This window comes from Augochlora pura, chromosome 7 (assembly GCF_028453695.1).
Source record: "Augochlora pura isolate Apur16 chromosome 7, APUR_v2.2.1, whole genome shotgun sequence".
NCBI lineage: Eukaryota > Metazoa > Arthropoda > Insecta > Hymenoptera > Halictidae > Augochlora > Augochlora pura.
Genome location: NC_135778.1, coordinates 25,241,899 through 25,265,749, shown reverse-complemented (window position 1 = coordinate 25,265,749; position 23,851 = coordinate 25,241,899). Strand labels below are relative to the sequence as shown.

The 23,851-nt window shown below is 36.7% G+C and overlaps 1 protein-coding gene across 2 annotated transcripts in view; it reads right to left on the bottom strand.

The window, feature by feature from the left end:
- Positions 1–23,851, bottom strand: part of Ecr (ecdysone receptor) — a 225,254-nt gene that overhangs the window by 181,622 nt on the left and 19,781 nt on the right. For both annotated transcript variants that reach the window (XM_078185642.1, XM_078185644.1), the window contains exon 2: positions 1,357–2,902. The gene's annotated coding sequence lies outside the window, so the exon portion shown is untranslated. The remainder of the gene's footprint in view (positions 1–1,356; positions 2,903–23,851) is intronic.

Sequence of the window (23,851 nt, the reverse complement as noted above, 5' to 3'; positions counted from 1 at the left end):
CACTCGCGAGCGAGCGTGCGACTGGACTGTTCTCGGCCTCTTCCCGCTTCTTTTCGTCCGCCGAACCTGCTAATTACCGCCCGAGAATAAAGATCCGCCCGGCCAGATATAACGCGGTAAAAGTTTCCTCTTTCCGGATCGCGGATCGAACGAAACGTCCGCAACTTCCATCGGCGGCTAACTGTACTTCCGCGTGCTCTCTGTCGTCGCCGGTGACCTTGGCAACTTCGAACTTCCGGGTTAGTTGAAAGCTGTCTCCGTGACGTACGACACGGGAAAATATAAAGGAACAACACCAACAAATTAAAATTATTGTTACCAATGTTCGCTGTCTTATGTGGAGAATTCAATTGTCAGAGTTCTTTGCTGCTAATCTCCGACTGTCGACGTGTTTACAAAAATTATTCTGGAATTCGATAGGATGATATACGGAATGGCTATCGATTGACAGCGGATGGCACAACTCTAACCCAAAGTGTCATCTTTTCCTATATTCAATCATGCTTCTACTGGATATGAAATGAGTAATTCTCGATCGGCGATAGGTTAATTTTGATCCACACATTAACCTCTTAGGTACAATCCGCCACTATAGTGACTTTCGCGAATGTTATCTTCTGAACGACGCGCCATTATAATAATTTTTACGAATGTTTCGTGCTTTAAAATATATCATACTCAATCGTATTACTAATCATTGAAATTATTAAAGATTAAGTATATGAATCATATCTTTAAGAAAAGTTATTATCTAACCTCTTCAGAGATGAATTTTTATAGTAAGGAAAATCTATTTAATTGCTTCTTTTTTTATTTATCATCCATTTCATTTCATTCGATGAGGTTTTTCTGGTATCGTTGAGGAATTCTATAGCGAATAGTTTGTCAACTGGCTCTCATTTTCTTTACACATTGAATAATCATAATTTTAAGAAAACCAAACGTACACATGTGCGGCAGTATCTCTGAAGAGGTTAATCATGAAAAACTTTATTCCAATGCGCTCACGCAGAGAGCAATATTGCCCGTTACACGTTGCGGTGTTGTGTCGTCTATGCGTAATACGCGTCTACAGCCGTGCCTGAGAGGTTAATACTATTTAATTTAAAGACTCAAGAAGGATTAAAGGATCAGTAAGATGTCTACTGAACGTGAAATGACTAATTGCTTGGCGATGGCTAGGTCAACCGCGACCTAAAACGTCTACATCTTTGCCAATCGATTATGCATCTAGTGGGCATAAGACGAGAAATCCCGGACCGATGACGGCGGGTCAATATCGACCCATGGTAGGATTACGATCGTTCAGTTCGCAAAGACGCGAGGAGTTCGAAAATAAGGAGAACAGGTACGTACCTGGTGTCTGTGGAACAAGGGCACCGGCGAGTAGACGAGCCACGAGGCAGCAGTGCTCCTAACCGTCCGTCGCCTAGAATTATCAAGCGTTCGCGGCACTTCCGTTCTCTCCTCTTCTCTCTTCGCGATGCACTCGATCGACGAATACTCTCTCGCGCGTGCGTATGCAAATCTTAATCACTCTCTTCGCCGTTCGCCGGTGGCGTTGTACACCGGGTGTCGTAGCCGCGATCCCCGGCCACGGTCTCGGTTGCACATAAATTATCGTTAATATTAGTTGCTATAAATATATCTGTGTCTGCAGGTACTTCGCTGTCCTGGTTCGTGGAGTCGATTGGAACGGGATGGGGGGTGCAGGTGTCTCGGATGGGTGGTGGGTTCAAAAGAACAAAAAAGGGGCGGGGCTTGAGGTACCGTTTTATCAACAAGAAGATTTTCCTTTCCAAGGAAATCCCTCTCTTTATCTCTCTCTCTCTCTCTATCTTCAGATAGAGATCCTCTCCTACGGCGTGTTGAAATGCTTGTGAATGATCGGGGCTTCTATCGAGTACGTGCACCGTACAGATAAGCGGCCGCGAGCATATAGAGAGAGAGTCAGACGACGCGCATATAATAAACTCTGTCTCTTCGTGACTATAGATATCTCATAAACTCTCCCTCTCTCTCACTCCCTCTTGTCTCCCTCTCTTTCTTTCTCTCTCTCTCTCTCTCTCTCTCTCTTTTTCGAGTATATATAATATTTCTATATATTTATTTATTTATATTTTTATTTATATAACGTTGTTGTTGTTGTTTTTATTATTAATAATAATAATAATAATAGCAATAATATTAATAATAATATTTTGTGTTATTACTTTATCGTTATTCTCATTCTCTTAGCTTATTAGATTTGTAGTTACGTTTTTTCGGAGGAGTCTAGGCACTATTGCGCTGCGAAAAAGAGGTTTAAGTTTGAAGGTACTTGTTCGTACGAGGTATATGTTGTCAAGGTAGAAGTTCTTAAAACGTTTCCCGCGACACACACCGGGAATATCTTCGTATCCTGGCGAACGCCAAAGGGGAAAGGGACTGATCTCTTCAAGGTTCCGTCCGGTCCACTTCTTCTTTTTCTTCCTTTCGTTCTTCTCTTTGCTCTAGCCCCACCTCAGCGGACCGTTCACCTTCAGTTGCTCGCCTTCTATCCTGCTCCTTCTCTCTCTCTCACTCTTTCTTTCTTCCTTTTTCACTCTATCTCCCTCTATCTCTCTTCTTCCTCTTCTTTTTCTCTTTCTCTTCCTCTTCTTCGTCGTCTTCCTCTTCGTCTTGTTCCTCTTCTTCTTCCTCTTCTTCTTCTTCTTCTTCCGCCTTCTCCTGCTCGTTTTCCTCTGAATGGTGAGCCTTTCACTTGACGATCGATGGCAAGGCCCTCGTCTCCGCCACGGTAGGGTCTCTCACGGAAGGTCAGAAGTCGTTATCACCTCCTCGAGCCACCCCGCTTGCTAACCGCATCGCCCTCGACACTGTAGCCGCCCGCCTCCCCTCGACGATCAACCACCACCACCATCTGGAACCAGAAAAATCGGGCATATTCTTAGATTTGCACCACACACGCGACACGATCTTGTTCGAAGGGTCGCTCTTTGTGTTTACGACGATTTCTTAATACGACACCCTGTATATCGTTGCCGATATTCTTGCAGAGCATCGGAAGACGAATCCAAGGAGTATAATGAACAGAGAGTTTGAGATCATTGAACCTGGATATACCTGCGACTGAAATGTTAAGTAATCGGCCTTATCAATCATCGAGTGTAGTAGTATAATTTTATATATTTTTTGAATTGATTATAGAAATTATTGTATTTTATTTTATTTAGTTCAAGTTACCTTATTTATAGTTCGCCTTATTTCATGTATTTTATCTCACTTTATTTAACTTATGTTATTTCATTTGTTTTACCTTACTATATTTATTTTATTATTTTATTTTATTTAGTTTATGTTATTTTATTTACTTTATCTTATCTTATCTAGTCTATCTCATTTATTCATTTAATTTAATTTAATTTCAATAAAGTAAGAAAATTCAATAAAGTCAATAATAACAGACCATCGAAAATATACAATCATTGTACTAGTTACATTCGTCTCCAAACAATCGGCCAGATATAATTTTAGCCACAGGAAGCGAATTTTCAGGCCATCATAGAACGGAAGCGCAAGCATTCTTTGCGTCCCAACATGCAAACTTAATCTTACACCAAATTAACTAGCTTCTTGCTATTAATTGCTCCGATAAATCAATACTTGGCTGGAACGAAACTATTCTAAGAGAATTTGGCATAAGGTTGTATATTGATACAATACAGATTCGACGGAACGAAAATTACAACCTGGAGAGCACCGTCTAAACTGCCAATGAGCGAATCGAGGCTTCGACCGCCTCGCGCCAGTCGAGCTCGCCTCCCATTGGTCACTGCTTTTCATTAATAACTCGTAAACGAAGCTGCGAATTGCATTTCCTTTAACACTGGAACTACGAGGGGGGGGGGGGGGTGTCAAAATGACTTTTTTAAAATTATAACTCATTTCAGTTGCATTTTGTTTCAGAAAATTTTGCACGACTTTTTCTAAGATATACAAATAATTAATTCTGTAAAACTGTTATGTTTTGTATACCTACATATACCGAGATGAGTCATTTTGACCCCCCCACCCCCACGGAACATAGTTTTTCGGTACTGTTCTGTTGTATCGTGGAAATTATTGTGACACGACCTTTAGTCGTAAAAGAAAATATTTCAAACTCAAAAATATGTCAACAACCAAAAAATGTTTTTCCCACGACTTACACTGTTTGACTTGGTCATTACTTGCAGTATTTATTGCAGGCAAGTTTCCTCAGATTACTTTCAGTCGATCATTTTATGCATAAGTATTTTATAAATTTTTCCTATTCTATTACTGTTATTATTCAGATTGTATTCAATTTCTGTCCATAAAAATAAAAAATATATAAAAACTAAAAATTGCTGTCTTTTCTTAAATGTCTTGGTAATTTAAGAAACAAGTCATTTTGACCCCTCCAGTAGAAGTAGGTATACCTCAATCGTCGGTAGTTCTAGTGTTAAGGAAAAAGTTACTTCGAATGACCTCCGGAACCCCTCATTTCCAAGAAGCAACATAATTTTGGGTCACAGTTTAATAATTACTAATTGACAAAAAAAAAAGGGGACATACGAGAGGAAAGAGTGGCACATAAATGAATTACATATGTGCGTAAGGAATTCACAAAGAATTCACGTACGCAAGCTATTGTTCTCTGTCGGCTATGCGCATAGGAAGAGTAGGTATCCCTTGATGGAATTAACCAAGACCGTCTCAGAACGGTGAAAATTGCATATGGCGCGCGGCACCGGTGAATTTCCGCCATTTTCGCGATCCGCCGGCGAAGAAAACGAGGCGCAGACGTAATATCTTTCGAAACGGAACGACCGCGCGGATCGCGACGAATGCGAGTGCCATTTCTCTCCTCGCAGCCAGAAAATTCATTTCCACGAATACGCGAGGCCAAGCTGGCTCGCCTGAGATTCTCTCACTTTCTCTCTCCCTCACTCACCTCCCCTCACCCTCTGTGTCGCGTAGACGATCCACGGCATCGTGGAAACACGCGACGAACTCCGAGAATTTATAAACGGCAACAGTTGCACGTTTAAATAACCGAATTTCCCGCCCAGCCTTGCTCCTGACATTACTCCGCGAGGGCTCACTATAGCGATCTCGTTCGCGTAAATCTTTCGCGCAGTTCCTTCATAATGATACATGGAATTTTTGTTGCTAGGCTTCCGCAAAAATTTTATTCGGAATGGAACAAATATTCGATCTAAAGATCTACGTATTTAGCGAAGTAAAAATCTATCTAGACAGAAATTGATTCGACTGTAATTTTGTTCGCGATAAAATGTTTGATCAAGTAAATATCCAATCTGAAAGTCTAAATATCCAATTTGAAAATCTAAATATTAAATCTAAAAATCTAAATATTAGATCGAATAAACATTTATCTAGACAAAAATGCATTCAAATACAATTTTATTCGACACTATGGAATAAGATAATCATTCGAATAAAATATTTATTAATTCAATTTAAGAATCAATCGAGTACAAAGTGTACATAACAATTTATCCAAATTCGTAGGTAATATTTATCAAAATTTGTTCAAATAAAATTTCATTCGAATAAGATTTTATTCGTATAGAAATTCATACTAAAAATAACTGATTTGAGTAAAAATGACAGAATATAAAGTATTTATTCATAATCCATTAATTTATTTATTTCATATGAGTTTTTCAAATTATTATTCGAGCAGGGAATTTTCAAATTATTCGAACCGAGAATTTTCAAATAATTCTAACAGAGAATTTTCGAATTAGTCGAATAAAGAATTGTTCGACCGAGCAGATAGAATAATTTACGGCGAATAACGATTAATCTTTTGCTCCCACATATTTGATAATTTTCTCTATTTTATTTTTAATGAGGCTCGAGTGAAATTCGCGAGTCCCTCCAGCAACAGCGGCCAAAAAACCGTCGCAGTCACCGTGCGGCTTGCGCAACAGCATTATTCAGCGGCGTCCACTGCAGAACGCATGGAAAAACCTGTCGAGCAGCTTTTACCAAGCAAGACCAGCGTGTCATGGGATCGCGATATACTGTTCTATAAATATATAGGTACTTGTGGCCGAATATAAAAATATTCAGCAACAAACAAAAGTCTATTTTCCTCGGACCGAGTCTCGGGATGCGTGCATTCCCTCGGGTCCCATGAAAACAGAACTTCAATGAAGGTGTATAAGTTCTAAATTAAATGTTAACAACTATTCTGTTCTAAGAAAACAGTGATAAATCCGCTGAAACATTTATTCCACGAATTTATGCATAGATAGACAACTTGGACTTGTCAGAATTCATGCTTATTTATGACAGGAATTTTTATACTGTCTGAAAGATGGGTTTGCATATTTTTAAACACTCTGTATGGTTTTTGTTTTATTCTGTTTCACTTTATTTTATTTTGTACGTTCATAATTTATTAACCGCTTACCCATCTATATTTATCCTGCTCTCAGTGCCTTAAACAATATCGAGCATATTAATAAATAGCAGAAACTTTAATATTTTACTATAAAATATCTATTAATAAATAGCTGTCCATTCAAAATATTTATCAATCGAATACAAAGCAACCATTAAAACAAATCTTTCATAACAAAGCGGAAAGCGTAAATGTGAGTATGAACGTGTAACAGAAAACTAAATAATTCCGAAGTTAAAAGTTTACCAAATAAGTTCTATTTATAAGAGCCGTACGGTTCAATTACAGTTAACTTCGAGCCCCGCCTGAAAGAAATCGCGCGATCGTGTAAACAGAGATGCAGCTGGCTGAGAAAGACTGTTCCCCGCCCTTGTGTGTTTTATTTAGGATTTTTAAAGACCTTCCGTCAAAGTCAGCGTGGGGCTCGGGACGTTCAGACTCGGCGATAAACTGGACTCATAGCGCAAACATCGAACTGCGCCGAGCAAATCGACAAAGCACGACCTTCTAAATCGGTCTTCGCCGTATATGGCGCACTTTACGAGCCACCATCAAACCCGCCTTGCTCGGCTTCTATTGGAAACTTTGTAATACATTGCTTGGAGGGTACAGGCTGAGCGAAAACCCTCGGCGAGATTTTCAATTTCATTCTGTTTAACTGAATTATTTTCGATTTTTAAACTGATGTAATGGTTCAGCATTTGAATGTATAAACGCTGGGACGAGACGGCTCTGGCGGCGTCCATATTGGCGGCGCAGATCGCCGTTCTAACCTAGAAAGTCGTAACTCGAGTCTACGAAAGCTTACTGAACTTTAATAAATTAATTTAACTATTGCATTAATGTTTTGCTATTTTCTGTTTTATTTGTTCCCTGATTACGACATAATGGTAGCCGAGATTGTTAGCTTAACTTAGAAATCCTTATCTTCAGCCTGCTGTACCGTAATGAATTGCAATCCATTAATTTTATATACGAATTAACGTTTTTGTCTCATGTTATAAAGTTAAACTAATCAAACCGAGCAGTTAATTTAACTACCGAGAAATAAAATTGATCGTCAAGTAATTAATTTAACTATCAAGTATCATATAATCGTATATATAAGTATTAGTATTATATAATAGTATATATAAGTATTAGTATTATATAATAGTATATATAAGTATTAGTATTATATAATAGTATAACATAACATATAATTTAACTAGCAAGTAATGATCATATTCTTTTCAATTGTTAGTCGCCATCAAAGAGTAAAGTGAGACTCTCATCCGAATGAAAAAATGTAATATATTGAGTAATAAAAAGAATAAAAATAAATCTCAAGAGAATTAAATAAAAATATCGATAATATTAACATCGAAATTGATTAACGTAACGCGTTAGTAAAAATCTGCAGATATCTGACTGTTGTTGATCGAACGTGTCAAAAACCGGTTTGTGCGAACTTTGAAATGCAGACGTTGGTATATCTAGCAGCGTTTAAATTATATTTTGTATTTTCCTCATTAATTCTTAACAAAACTTCTATGAATTTTCATTATATATTTTTTTATAGGTGGATGTTCAAAAAATAAAGTAAAATTACTACTAGGTTGAGGATTAACAAAGGTCAATGCTTTTTTACTTAGAATTCGATATTCGTCCATATTTCTGTACAATAAATGTAGCACTCCAATTAAAAAAAAGAAATTACTTTTAAATCTCTGGAACAGCTCTACTTATAAAAAATAAGTACAGTACATACTATGCCCCTTTAAATAACACTACTATTGTATCAAAAAATTTGTTGCCCGATGCATGCTTTGGAAATTGCAGAAGGTGCACAGGTTGTCTGAACTACCCTGTATGACCTGTCTTATTATGTTCAGAACAGGACGAGACACGCTGAAGGAAGACAAATTTTGTTCAAACATGAAAGTTGAAAAATTGCCATAAAATTGTTTCCCAGATCATTGTGCAGTGTACCCAGCATCCAATAAAAACGACCCCGGCTGTCGGGAGTGACGCGGGAACGATTATAAATCGAATTCGGCCGAGTGAAACAGAAGTGTCGGCGGGACGCGGCTCGCGACAGAAGTCGTCGCACCGTGATAAACGGCAATAATTATTGGGTACGCGTGGGGCTCGGTCGAGAGCCAGCCCATAAATAGAAGGGTAAACACCCTATAGATCGGCGTCGGTGGCCCCGATCGAGCGCGCGGGCAAAAGGTAAACGGGGGCTCGGTTTTCGTGCTCGACGGCCCTGAACGCGTCAGAGGAAAAACGTCGCGCCGGTGCGTGCCGACCCGCCGAGAGAGAGGGTTTCACGGTGTTTTTCATTTCACCCTTCGGTCTACGTCTGCGCGCGTCCAACGTCTGTTTCTGCGTGGCCAGTTTCTGCTTCCTAAGAGAGGCCGGCCAGGCCCGACAAAGGGACGCTCTCCGCGCGCGTCAAAACCGCTCGCATCCGAGCGCCACGCATGCGAACGCGCGCCGAGCCGCGCCGTTAAATGGGAAACAATGGCGGCCCTGGACCTACGTCAACACGAAATTAAACCAGGCTGATGGAATGGAATCTCCGCCGACGCTGCCGTACCGGGCCACTCTCTTTCCACACCGCGCGATTACATTGTGGACACCGAGAAGCCTTTGTGCAGTAGATTATGTTCCTTCAATGAAATCTGTCGACATCGAGCTCACTCCTTTTAGAGGTTTCGGACGTTTCGGACGACTTCGCTGTCGGATCGGTTCTAATCGCCATAATTTATGGTTGTTGGTAATACGAAATTTTATACTGGACGAAAGCTACGTTTGTGATTTTTGAAACTCCCTGTACAGTTTTTCTTTTCTTTTCTTTCATTTTGTCTTATTTTGCTTCATTTTGTTTTATTTTGTTTCATTTTATTTTGCCTCATTTTGTTTTATTTGGATTCATTTTATTTTGCCTCATTTTGTTTTATTTTGATTCATCTCGTTTCATTCTGCCTCATTTTGTTTCATTTTTCTTCATTTTGTTTGATCGTGATGTATTAATTGAAACCAAAAATTTTATACTGTTCTCAACCTGCGTTCATGTATTTTGAAACACCCTATAACTTTACTATTCATTATACTCATGTATTTCAAAACGTCATGTACAATATCCGTCTGATTTTATTTCTTACAAACGTATTAATCGAGAAACTAAATTTAATTCAATCTTGAAGCTATGTTTCTGTATTTTGAAACACCTTCTATAGTGTTCTATTCATTATGCTTGTATATTTTGAATAACCTTATATAACCTTGGACTTATTTAATTTGTTGAGTCGTACAGTTGGAGAAGAAATATTTCATTTTGAATTATGTGCTGTATTCATTTTAAAACCAGCGTCCACAGATTTTGAAACGCCCTGTAGAATGCTCAATTTGATAAAATGTTTTTGACATGAAGAGACTTCAAAGAAATCTATATTGTATATTACATTGTATATTACAGCCCTTGTTAGCAAAAATATTTTTACAGATATTGTAGCTGTATCTACAGATTGTGAAATGCTATGTATAATCGCCAACTGGATAAAATGTATTTAGATCAAAACACTTTCACTAGTACCGTATACTAGAATCTTTGTTGAAACAAAATATTTTTACGAGCATTGAAGCTGTCGTCCAGAAACTTTGAAATGCTCTCTATAATATCCAACTTAATAAAATGTATTCAGATAAAAACATTTTCAAGACAACTGTACCTGCTAAAAGTATATAATACAACTTATACAAAATAAAATACTTGCACGAATATGAAAATTGGAGTCCACAAATTTTGGAAGGCCCTGAACAATATCAAAGTTGCTAAAGTATATTCAGATAAAATCACATTGGGGACATTTATACTAATATTGTATATTGTAATTCTTTCTAGATTGTAATATTATAGAATCTTTGTTAAGAAAGAATATATGTTTAGGAACACTTAAACTGTTGTCCTTAGATTTTGAAACGCCGTGTATAATATTCAACTTGATGGCATATATTAAGATAAAAACATTTTGGGAACATTTATACTAGTATTAGCCATTAAAGTCTTTGTTAAAGAGGAAACTATTTTTACGAACATTGAATCTGCCATCCCTAGACTTTGAAACACCCTGTATAATATCCAACTTGGTACATTCAAATAAAAGCATTCTCAAGACATCTGCACCCACGAATACTATACAACGATTACAAAACAAAATATTTCCACGAACATTGAAGCCGCGTTCGCAGATTTTGGAACGCCCGGTAGGATAAAGCACCCGAACGAAGGAATCTTTCTGAATGACTAAAATCGCGGTACGAACGGTAGAACAATGGGGCGCAGGTAGCGGCTGAGATTCGCGATTCAGCCGGTATCGATCCTATCGGGGGTCGCGTTCGATCCTAGGGGGTTTTAATAAAGCCGCTGGTAATTTATTCGCGCCGGTGCGGTGAATTACCATCGGTGATATTCGGCTGCCGCCTCTCTATAGGGGCATTCGTTCTTGCGAGCTTTCGCGACTCTGCGATCTCCTCGCCGATCTTCCGCAATAATTTCAGACAGCCCGGTTATCCGGGACTCGCCCCGTCCCGTAGATCCTGCGAGATTCGATCTAAATGCAAGCGGTGTCCCCCGAGGAAGCGTGAGAAAATCTATGGGAAAAATTGCTCTGTCCCCTACTCCGCCTCTTCCGCAGGTGCGAATTTATCAGCGAAATTGATCTGACCATCAGGAATTTAGCGGAATTTCCACGGTCGACCGTTCGAGTCTCGTTCCGCAAAACACAACGCGGCCATGATGACTGGGAACGACATTTCTTTCGCGCTCCAAGAACCGCCATTTTGTTGATAAATTATTTGTTCAAGGATTGAGGAAATTACAATTCGAGAGACAGTGTTTTGATATTGTCTGTAGAATTTCGGTAATTTATTTTCTGTATGGTTGTTTCTATCTGTTCGATCAGAAATTATGGTGTTCCTGCATAATCTAACCTAAAAATTATTTAAAATTAATTTAATCAATCATTATATTGATTTTTATTAATATTGTGTATGTAATTCGTTTGACTATTTAATTGTTAATTTGTTTCATATTACGTAGACAAATATCGAACTGTGGAGTCGTTACTGGCGGCCATGTTAGTATTCTAGGAACTAGGATATCATTCTAATATAGGAACTACTAAACCTGCGATATCTTTATGGTTTACGTACGATTAATTAATTGAATTGCCGAATAAATATTCTGCCGGTTTATGTTCATTGAATTGATTTACGCTTTTATCGTTTAGATACGAAAACCTCGAGTTGTGAGACATTGTAGCAACCATATTTACGTCCTAGAACATTACCCTAACGTGGAGACTATAAATTAAGGTTATATCTTAATAGAAATTTATTAATTCGAGTACTGAATAAATATTCTACTGTTTTATGTTTTTTAAATTTAATCTTTTATTGCTTGAATATGAACGCGGGTCATAGAAATATTTTGGCGGCCATGTTGGCATCCTAGATTAGATTATTATTTTTAAGTATTTTTTTAGTGGTGAACATAAATGCAATCGATTTCCTAAATTAATGCGATTTTCAATATCCAATATAAATTGACGGATATATTGGTTTCCTAGATTATTATTCGAGCTTACAAATTCTCGAGCATTGACCATGCATTAATCCAACGGAAAACGGAAATGCAATTTATTTTCTACCTACATTCGATCTCCCATATTCAACTTAAAATACCGGACATATTGGTATTCCGTATTAATCAAATTTCGCACGTAAATGTAACCTATTTCCCGAGCAAATTCCATTCTTCAAATACAATGTGAAATGACGTCCATATCGCTGTCCTAGATTACTGTCTTAATTTCCAAACTCTGAAGCACCGACTGTGTACTAATTATAATAATCAAATGCTAAACGTAAATGCTGTATCGTAGGTTCATTCCATTTTTCACATTTAATTAAAAATGGCGGATACATTGGGACCTCTTATTACTATAGTAAATTATAAATTCTCTCCAACTAAAAATTAATAAAATGTTTAACTTTTATATTATTATATTTATTATTGGATTTATATAAAACTCGACATTTTGCCTCCGACTTAAAATAGTGGCCATATTGATATTCTAGATTGCTATCTCAGTTTAAAATTCTTACATTCTGATTAACAATTAAATCTTCTAGCGAAGAAAAAGTTCATTTTCTTAAGATCATTAATAAACACAATTTTCTATTGCCCCTTTATAATTTTTTAATTTTTAACCTTTTTTTAATAAAATTGTTGACATCAATTTGTCGTCACTACAAGGATTAATCCAAAGGCGAAGCTCAAAGTAACCTATTATCTAAATAAATTCGATTTCATGTTTCCGACTTAAAATGGCGGTCATATTGGTGTCCTAAACTATTATCTTAACTTGAAATTTTCGATCTCTGATTAACGATTAAATATTATAGCGTCGAATAACGATATATCATTGCTGACTATATTTGAGGAAAGTTAATTCTCTTAAGATTATTGATAAACGAAACTCCTACTCCTTAGCGTGCTCCCGTATAATTTTTATAATTTCTGTCCCTTATTTAACAAAATTTGTACCATCAACTTGTCGTCACTAAAAAGGATAATCCAAAGTCGAAGCTCGACATAACCTATTTCCCAAGCAAATTCGATTTCAGATCTCCGACTTAAAATAGCGGCCATATTGGTACCCTAGACGGCTAAGCCATCTAACTAGCCGACTAACTTCTAGTGCACCAACTTCCGACGCATTAACAAACAATGAATCCAGAGTAAACAGAGTCGATCGGACGATAATTAATTCTCGCCGGACATTGTTCGCCGATGTGAACGAAGCGAGACGATAGAGAGGGAGGCGAGGAGATACCGGAGGAAGGTGATAGAGGGAGAAAGATGGCGGAAGGAAGAGGGCCGCCAGGTATCGTAATACAATACTATTAGTTGAACTTGAGCTACTTATGAATGACCTTGTCTGGTTCAGGCACACGGACGGCCGGCTTACATGCCGCCATGCTGTCGGCGTGTCCTTTGTCTCTGGTGTGGGTGGCTGTGCGTCCTGTTGTGTGTTGTGGCGGCCGAGGGAGCTCATTGTTTTTTTGTTTCGACCGGCGGTCTCGGCCGTGTATCAGTACACCGAGCCCCGGGTATCGCAACACCAAAGCCTGCTTCGTCTGGTTCGAGGCGGTGCCGATGTTGCAAAATAGCGGTGTTGCGTTTCCCGACACTCCGCGCTGTCATAATACCCTGCCTCCAGTTAATACGTTTGCTCTTCAACGTCACTTGCAACATTAAAATGGCCGCCTTTTCGTCCACTCTTCGTTAGACCTGCCGCTCGGCGTTTCCATTTCACCTTCGCAAGGTATATTTTGGAGACGCTTTAGCAAACGTACGAAACTCTAACTTTTGCGATATTATTTGTCGAGAAGAGCACGCTCGAATTTTTTTATAAGGAAATGATCAGATAGTACAAGTTATGGCAGTGCGAAGGAAACGTGTCATGGAAAACTGTCGAAAAACGGATCGATGATTGAGAATCTTTTTAACTGAAACTAGCAAACGAACAATAGTTGCAGTTCATGGAATTATTTGTCAAACTTTGAGGAATACGCACGAATCTTTTTATAGGGTAATGATCTATCTTGCTACTAGAAGTTAGGGCAATTTCAAGGGAACATATCACAAGAAAGTGTTGAAAAACGCATCGGTGGTTTAGGAATTTTGAAACAGATTCTAGCAAACGAACAATAATTACAGTTTTTAAGGTCGTTTATCAATCTCTGAAAAGCGAACAGAAATTTTTAAATAGCGAATTGATCATGCTGCTGGAATTTATAGCAGCTTTGAGACAATAACGCTCAGATAATATGAAACTGACGAAAGACAATGATGGTTAAGAACGCGATGATTAAGAACTTTCTGAAATAGAATAGGTAAACCAGCAGAAATCAAACACGAAGAGTTTCTTTGTCAATGTTTAAAGACCGTACACGACTTTTTACCCTATACAAATAACGACGCCGTTAGAGTGACTCTAACAAAGCACCTCGTAAAACGCTGTCAATAAACCATGCTATGGTTAAGAATTCTTCTCCGTCAAGTTAACAAACATACAAAAGTTGAACCATGTAAAATTGTTCGCCGATCTTCGATGAATATATACGAATTTTTTCACGCAGATACAATGATGCTATTAAATGTTATGGCAGCTCTAGCAGAGGACTTTATAAGACACCAACGACAAACTATACTATAATTAACATATTTTTAAAGCGATATTAACAAACACGTACAAAAATTAAAATATGCGGAATTATTTATAAATATCTGAGAAGCACTCTCAATTTTTTTTATACAGATAAAGCGATGGCATCGAAAGTTATGGCAGCTCTAACGAAGCACATTATAGAGTACGAGTAGAGTAACTATCGAAGATCAATTATTCTGAATAGTTAAGAATTTTGTTCAATTGTAATCATTAAACAAACGTTGATCAAAGTTTCTAGAGTTGTTAAACAATCTTCGAAGAATACACACGATGTTTTTCTTCGAGTAACAACGGCGCCTTTGCGAGTCACGGCATCTCCCCACCGGAGGGACTGCATTTGCAAAAACAAATGAACCGAACAGTTTTCCGAGTTTCTGTTTTCGCGAACGAAAACGAACGAAGCTAGAAAGTTCGTCGGATATTTTCTGGAGCAAGTAAACAGGTTCGCTTTCGTGCGACCAACCATGGTCAAGGCTGAGCGCTATTACGCTCCCGTTCACTGCCTGCAAATTACTATCTTTTTCCTCTTTTTTTTCCTCTTGTCGTTCCCTTTTTTTCCTTTTTCCTTCCTTTTTTTCTATTTTCGCTCGCAAGAGATCCTCTTTCGCGACCGTGTCATTGGCATCGCGACCCTTTTACCTCTCCGTAACCGTGCACGCTCTCATTGTCCACGTAAAAACGGGCCCGTGAAAGCTCCGCAAACGGAAAAAAACGCAACCTCGAAAAACCGAGCCACTCGCGGCAAGTGGAAAAAGCGTTCAATGACCGGCCATGCGCTGGTGCTGAATATTTACCAGCGAAGCCACTTCACGTACAGCAGTCGAACGTTTTTTCATTGTTTGTTTGTCCTTCGAGGAGCATGCATGGATTTTTTCGTATAAGCATAGCGAGCCAATTAAAAGCTATGACGGCACTGACGAAGCACCTCGTTGAAAACTGTCGTAAAACCTCGCGACGATTCATAATTTTTCATAGTGGAACTAGTTTACATGCAATAGTTACATTTTGCGATGTTGTTTGTAAATATTTCAGGACCACGCCTGAATTTTATCATACGAGTATAGTGATTATATCAAAAGTTATGGCAACTCTAATGCGGCACTTCGTAGAAAATAGTAGAAAAACGATGTGAGAATTCATAATTTTTCATAGCAGAACTAGTTTGTATATAAAAATTACGTTTTACAATCTTGTTTGTCAATATTTCAGGATCATGCATGAATATTTTCGAGTAATTATAGTGATGCTATCAAATGTTATGGCAGCTCTAACGTAGTAGGAGCTGATCGAAACATGGTGGAAAACGTCGCGATGATCCATAATTTTTTATAATAACACTAGTTGACATATAAAAGTTACATTTTGCAAACTTGTTTATCAATATTTCAGAACCATACATGAATTTTCTCAAGTAAGTATAGTGATGCTATCAAAAGTTATGACAGCCCTAACGTAGCACCTCGCACCAATGTATCGAAAAACAACGCCGCAGTTGAGAACTTTTTTATAATGAAATCAATAAACATATAAAAGGTCACGCTTAATGAGATCATTTGTTCAATTATCTGGAAAATACGCAAATTGTTGCATGCGTGAATAGCAATGCTACCAGAAGTTACAGCGGTGACAGTCGGAGTGTAATTAACATACGTGGAAAACCACTTTCACGAATTTTCTTAATTTGTTGGATAGCTAATTGCTCGGCGAATTTCTTAACGTCTAACGCTGGCCATTTAAAAGAGACATCAAGTCCAGTCGGGAACAAATTAGGAACATAATTACTAGACAGCGGATATGTGCATGGAAATTCAATTATGTAAATGGGAACTCGTTACTTACATTAATGGCCCCGCCAGGTATTTTTAATGTTTTTGTTTTGTTACGTTTCACTAATCGCCGGCGCGGAGAGCCTTTAAAAATTTCCATTCTACCGCGGACTCCCTGGTAACTGTTCGACGAGAAAGCATCATTCTAACGGGTGTCCAAAAAATTCATAGCCCGTAGAATATTGCAGAGCCGGACGTTGTTCGAATAAAATTTTATCCCAATAAATTCTTCGAATACAATTTTATACGAAAAATATTTCAAAAATAAATTCCTCGATGCTATTTTAAATAAATTCCTCGACGCTATTTTTACGAGAAATATTTCAAACGAATTCTTCGAATTACATTTTATACAAGAAATATTTTTGATAAACTCTAGAAAATATTTCAAAGAAAATTTCACTCGAAGAATTCATTTGAGATACATATTACTGAAAGATTATTTATTTATTTATTATTCAAATAAAATATGATTCGAAGAATTTAATCAAAATATTATACGAATAATATTTTATTCGAAGAATTTAATCGAAATATTTCTCGAACAAAATTATATTCAGAGAACTTATTTAAAATATTCGAATAATCCCAACTGCGATTACAAGTGTCGCTATTAAAATCAATTATCAAGTACACTTTCCCATTTTTCACTTAGACAACAAAAAATACCTATATATAATTTTCCGTATTTCATTGTTTAAATTTCGAGCTATAACCTGACATTGTTAAAATATTTTTGATATTGTGATTAAGCTATGTTTTAAATATTTTTGAAGATAAAATGACAGAAAGTGTTCCTACATTCGTTGTTACAGTTTTCATGTATTTTGCGAATATGAAATATGCGTTCGAAGGATAATAAATTTTTAAAGTAAGTAGTTCGTTTACCAGTAAAATATAGGAAAAGTCGTTGCTCGGCAGCGGGTTCGCGTGAACGGGTTAAACGTGGATCCCAGAGAAGAAATGTTCGCGATCCATAGATCGAAAGTCACTCGACTGCGTGCCGAGTTCGCAGCCGCGTAAATATTTATCGAGACACGAGGGGTCACTCGGCGGAAGTGGTAACATCGGTGTTGGTATAGGTCAGTTTATTTTCGAGCGGAATACATTATCGATCGCGGCCCGTTAATCGTATGTGTACGACGGCTCCCACCATTTTCCCTTTCCGAGCACAAGTTGCCTCCGCACGAACAAGAGGCGCGCAGGAATTTTTTTTCGCACAGACAACGGGTAACCCTACAGTATCCAAAGTTCGCGGGATTGTTCGTCGATCTTTAGAGAGCACGTACAAATTTTTTAACATAGAAATAACGTTACCGTAACAAATTATGGCAGCTCTAACAAAAAGCACTTTATAGAGAACCGCCGGTGAACCAGGCTACAACTAAGAATTGTTTTAAGCGATATTAATAAACATCTAAAAGTTAGTATTCGCGGGGTTGCTAGCTGAACTCTCGGGAATACGTATGAATTTTTTCATGCGGATATAATAATGGCATCGAAAGTTATGATAATCGCAATGGAGCACTTTGTAAGGAACTTTCTTCGTTATACTGTGCTATAGTTAAGCATTTTTTAAAGCGATGTTAATAAACGTACGAAAGATACAGTTTAGAGGGTTTCATTGTCAAAGTTTGAGAAATGTACACGATTATTTTTATGTAGAAATAACAGTACTGTAGAAAGTTATGACAGCTGTAATATAACAGCCAACGTGAAACTGTAAAAAACGATACAATAGTCGAGATTGTTTTTAAATAACATTGTTCAACAAAAATTATTCAAAAGTTTTGGAGCTATTTTTCATGTTTTGTAGATAAAGCACAATTTTTTGAATATAAAAAATATAATGTCGTCAGAAGTTATGGCAATTCTAACGTGGTAGCTAACATGAATTTGAAAATAAATAAAGAAAATTATTCAAGAAAGATTGTTGAAAGTATTTGGAGATATTTTTCATAGAATGGAACAATAAAGAAACAGTATTGTCAGAAGTTATGGCAGCTTTAACTAACATGAACTTTAAGAAATTGCAACGATGAAAAGTGTTCAATTCCAACAGTTTTTAAGAAAACATTTTTTTATTGTATTTGTAAAATGATAATAACTTCTTGGGCTACCCTGTATAGTATTGTTGGAAAGACAATGGCGTGATTTTGCTAAATCTACACTACTAATACGTAGACGCTCCAGTTTGAGAAGGGCTTCCAGGTAAAAGTTCTAAATCCTGTGAATTGTCTGTGCACATATGGCATGTTCTACTTGCAACAGAGACCAAACCTCAACTTCTACTGGCTCAATGAACTCTAAAAAATAATGAAGCAAGATAAACATTCGTAGAAAAAGTAGAGTCTACATTAATCATGTGTCTGTACACGAAGGTCTTGTCCTACTGGTGCATAGAATCAGCGGCGTTAACAATTCTACATAACAAATTTTTCAACAATTTGCATAACATAAAAGTGACGAAACAGTGGACAGTTATGGCAGGCAAAATTGGAAATCGATTGGACGTGAAATTTTCTTTGTCTGCACTCGAGTGGCTCATTCTACTTTCACCTTTTCCTGATACAGTGGTGTGCATAATTACAGACTCAAGGTAACTTTTACATTTTCAACAATATTTAAACAAAAACTTAACGGCACATCGTATTTGGACATTTCTATGTTAGAAATAATAGATAATGAAAATATACAAACATAGATTTTTTGTTTAAAAATGATTGAAGATGTAAAGGTTCCTTTGGATCTATTGTATAATTATGCATGTCACCGTATGTCGTGATTTAGAATAATTGGAAGTTAGAGTAGTCGTCTGTACATGTTAGATTCTACGTAGAATAATTACTACTGATAGTAATCGTTAGTACTACTACTAGCAAATAATACAACCAATATTTACCTCAGCTGTTAATAAAAATAATAACTACTAGTAGCAGTAGTTGCTAATAGTAATATTAGTAAATATACTTCTGCTGCTAATATTAAATATGTAAATATGCTAATATTAATAAATATACCTCTTGTAATAATTAAAAACATTACTACTGTCATAATTAACTTTAATTATTACTACTACAATTAACTGTATCAATTTCAGCTATTATAATTATTTACAATAATTAGAACTACTAGTAGTAACAATGATATTTACTCGTGCGGTTAATATAATAATAATAATAATTGCTACTACTATGTAACATTATAACAATTTCTACTACTGCAACTGACTATAATAATTACTATAAGTAGTAGTACTACTGATAATAATAATTACTATCACCACAACTAATTATAATAATTGCTATTACTACAGTTAATTGTAACAATTTCTACTACTAGAGCTAATATAATATTTACCATTATACTACTAATAGTATTACTACTAATAATAATAGTTACTACTGCTACTAATAATAACATTAAAAGTAAATGCATTTTCCCCCCTCGCTAATAAAAAAAAAATTACTACAGCTACTAAAAATAGTAGTTACTGTGACTGGCAATAGTAATGAATAATATTTAATTAAGTATTAAGAAATTCTTTGAAACACGCGTGTCTGTGTATCGCAGTCTGATTCTACTTAAATATAAATAAACGTCAATTTAATCAAAGAAATCGTGAAAAATTTGTCGGCAGACTCTGAACATTTCAAGGGAATAATATACCCTCTCTCGTATTTTTTTATTAATAACATCGAGGCGTTAAAAATAATGTAAAGAAAAAGAAGATCCAACAGGGTTCTCTATTTATCTATTTTCTCTTGAACATGCATACAGGCTTTTACTCGTATAAACAACCACAGTCTATTAATAATGTCCAGAGGGGTCTCATTTTATATACAACAGGATAGAACCTTTATTGCAATAAATAAAAAGAAGCTCAACTATAATAACTATCTTTATTATACGGTTAAATAATAATTTCGATTTAACAATGAAGATTGTTGATAAATCGAAATTTATCAATATTCTATGGAAACAAAGCCGCCCGTATTCCTCAAACATTGAGAAACATCATTAGAAACTTTAACTAACTGGGTTGAAACAAATATTAGAAACAACAATTTTTCCTGAACTTGACATTTAATATTTTTTTCTGTAATTTGGGGGAAATTGCCTAGAAACTTCATCACGTTTGTAAACATAATTTCAAGAACTGAACAATACAGGGAGTCCCAAAAATGTTTAACGATATAGAAATAAGGAGTACCTAAACTCATTTGAAACAACTTCTTCCTTTACAAAATTTTTATCCGCGACTTATCATTAACGAGTTATTAACAAAAAACATTGATCAATGGGACGCAAAAATTCGTTGGCTCAACCACCTTACTCCAGTCGAGCTCGCCTCTCATTGGTCACTGTTTCTCGTTAATAACTCGTTAACGATGTCTCGGAGAACATTTTTTGCAAAGGGAAAGGTTGGTTGAAATGTCGTCAGGTATTTCCTATTTCTGGATCGTTAGATATTTTTCGAACACCCTGTATAATCCAGCAGTGTCCAGAATATGAAGAACAACGTACACTTCCATTAAATCAACACCTAAACCATAAGTACTAAATACTATTTTGTCTTAACTCCTTTCTAGCTCATTTTCCGATTGTGAGTAACTTTTGGAACGCCCTGTATATCACTTTGTAATAATATGTAACAAAAATTTAGTTATTATAGATAGATAGTTATAATTTAATTATAACTATTGCATACAAAATTGCAATCTGTTATATAAGTCTCGCATAGTTTAGGGCAATAATAATAAATAAATAAAAATGTCATTTTCAAAAGTGACGATTGGAATTGCGTTGGATTTTGAGTCGACGTATCAATGACAATTAATCGAACTCGAATTATTCGATGATCGAGTTGATTATGAGGTATGGCGGGGTTATGGTAACAGGTGTTCCACAGGCGAATGTGGAGAAAGCGTGAACGTGGCGCACGTTTACGGCGATTTGTCGAACGAGACCACTCCCATAGCCTATTAGGGATTCACCATGCACACGTCTGACAAAAATGCATCCTCAGCTATTGTCCCCGTCGCTCGTCCGCGCTGCTAGCGATGCACATTCCCCGCTGCCGTTCGCTAGAAACCGCGGGCACGTCTTACACTCTATTCATATGAAAAAATTCCTGCATGGTCTCCAAATGTTAACAAATAAACCGGCAGAAATTAACTTCCGCGTATCCAACAGTTTTGTGCAACAAAAATGCTTAACATAAATCTCGCTTCTAGGCAATTCTCCGGCTAGAACTAAAGTAGAATTGCCATAACTTCGGATATTATCACGATGCGAAAGAATTCCTTCAAATTTCTCACAATGTACAAAATGCAGTCATGAATTCGAAATTTTCCATTTCCAACAATTTTGTTCGTTTTCAGTTTTATTATTACTATTATGTTGTCATAATTCTACTGTTATTACTATTATTTTTATATTATTATCGATATTATTATTACTATAATTATTGTTGTTATTATCATCATCTTAAATTTTTGTAGTTCATAACTAACTCGTTCATGTTATGTAAATTAAACAAATTAAAATGAAAATTTTATTAAAAAGGATTCTACAACGTAACCAAATTTTTCAGGAAATTTCCGCGTAATCAGCTCCAATAAAACTGCCATAATTTCGATCAACATTATTATTTCGAATTTAAAAAAATCCTATTCATTTACCACAGATTTACGCACAAATCCATGAAACTGAAATTTTTTAAGTTTGATAACTTTGTTGAGAAAAATTCTCAACCATGACCCAATTCTTTCAGGAACATTCAACAAGCGTCTCCAGAGAAATTCGCATAACCCCTAAGATTATCATCGCATCACTGCGAAAAAAATTCGCACAGATTTCGCAAGGATAGGCAAACGAATCGACGAAGTTTCACTTTTCAGCGTCCGCGGATTCCGTATGGAAAAATAATCGCAGTCATCGAGTCATTCGCCGACACTGAAAGCAGTCAGGGGATCGAAGAGAGAAATTGCCTGTGGCACGCGTCGACCATTGAAGAAAAAAAAAAGAAGAAAGAAATTTCCCCGGGCAAGTTCGCAGGTGGCGGAGAAGGTGGCAGGTGCAAGGATCGATATTGGCATTACTCTCTGCTAGATGTTCCCGCGGCCACGCGAGTCACGAGTGTAAAGGTTAGCCTCGCTTATCTCACGCGAATGCCGCGTTAATAATCCACGTTGTTTAACTGGAACAGCCGAGTCGATTTTCGGATTTCTGACTCACCGAATCGCGGTAATTTAACGATCGGACCCGGCGATAGTCCGCCAATCTGCGGTTATTATATTCCACTCTGGTCTGGAAGCGTTCTCGAGAATTTCGATCGCTGCGCGAATGAACACCGCCGCGCCAGAGACCGGTCATTTCGAATGAAACACTTCTGTTAGCGTCTGGGATGATCATTAGCAAGAATTATTTGCATGGCGTTTCGTGTCTATTGCGGAAAATGTGTTTGAGAACCACTGGACTCGAGATATGGGGGCGTCGAGTCGAGAAATTTCATTGTCGTGATCATAGATTGTGTTTGAGAGCCGATGGATTGATCTGATTGTCATGATTGTATATTTTCTTTGAGAAACCCTGAATTCAAGTTATAATACTTAAGGATTCAAATGTAATTGAATAAAGTTTGAATTTAAAATTAAGGATTTCTTTTGAGAACTACTGAGTTCGAAATATGAGGACGTCAAGTCGAGAAATTTCATTGTCATTATTGTAGATTACGTTTGAGAGACAATGGACTGCTTTAATTGTCATAATTAAATATTTTCTTTGAGGACCTCTGAATTTTATATGTCCTTTGGAAAGGCTTGAATTTAATTGAATTCACCGAAGTCAATTTCAAATCGAAGATCCCTTTTTAGGACCACTGAACGCGAGATATAAAAACGTTAAATTGAAAAATTTAATTGCGATAATTACAGATCTTCTGTGAAAAACCACTGGATTCAAGCTACAATATGTAAAGATTTAAATTTCATTGAATCAATTTATAATCGAGAATTTGTTTTGAGAACCATTGATTTCGAGATATGAGGACGTCAATTTGAAAAATATAATTGTGATAATCACAACTTTCACGTTGAGAATCACTGCAGTTGCGGCGTAGGTATGTTAAAGATTCAAATTTAATTACACATTGCTGCAATTTAAAATTGAGAAACTGTTTCAGAATCACTGGGTTCATAGTATGGCAGTGAAAAGTTTAAAATTTAATCAAATGTGTAATTAAATTTATTTTCAAATCAAAATTGTAAAGTGCTCTCGAAAAGCGCTGGATTCAAATTAGA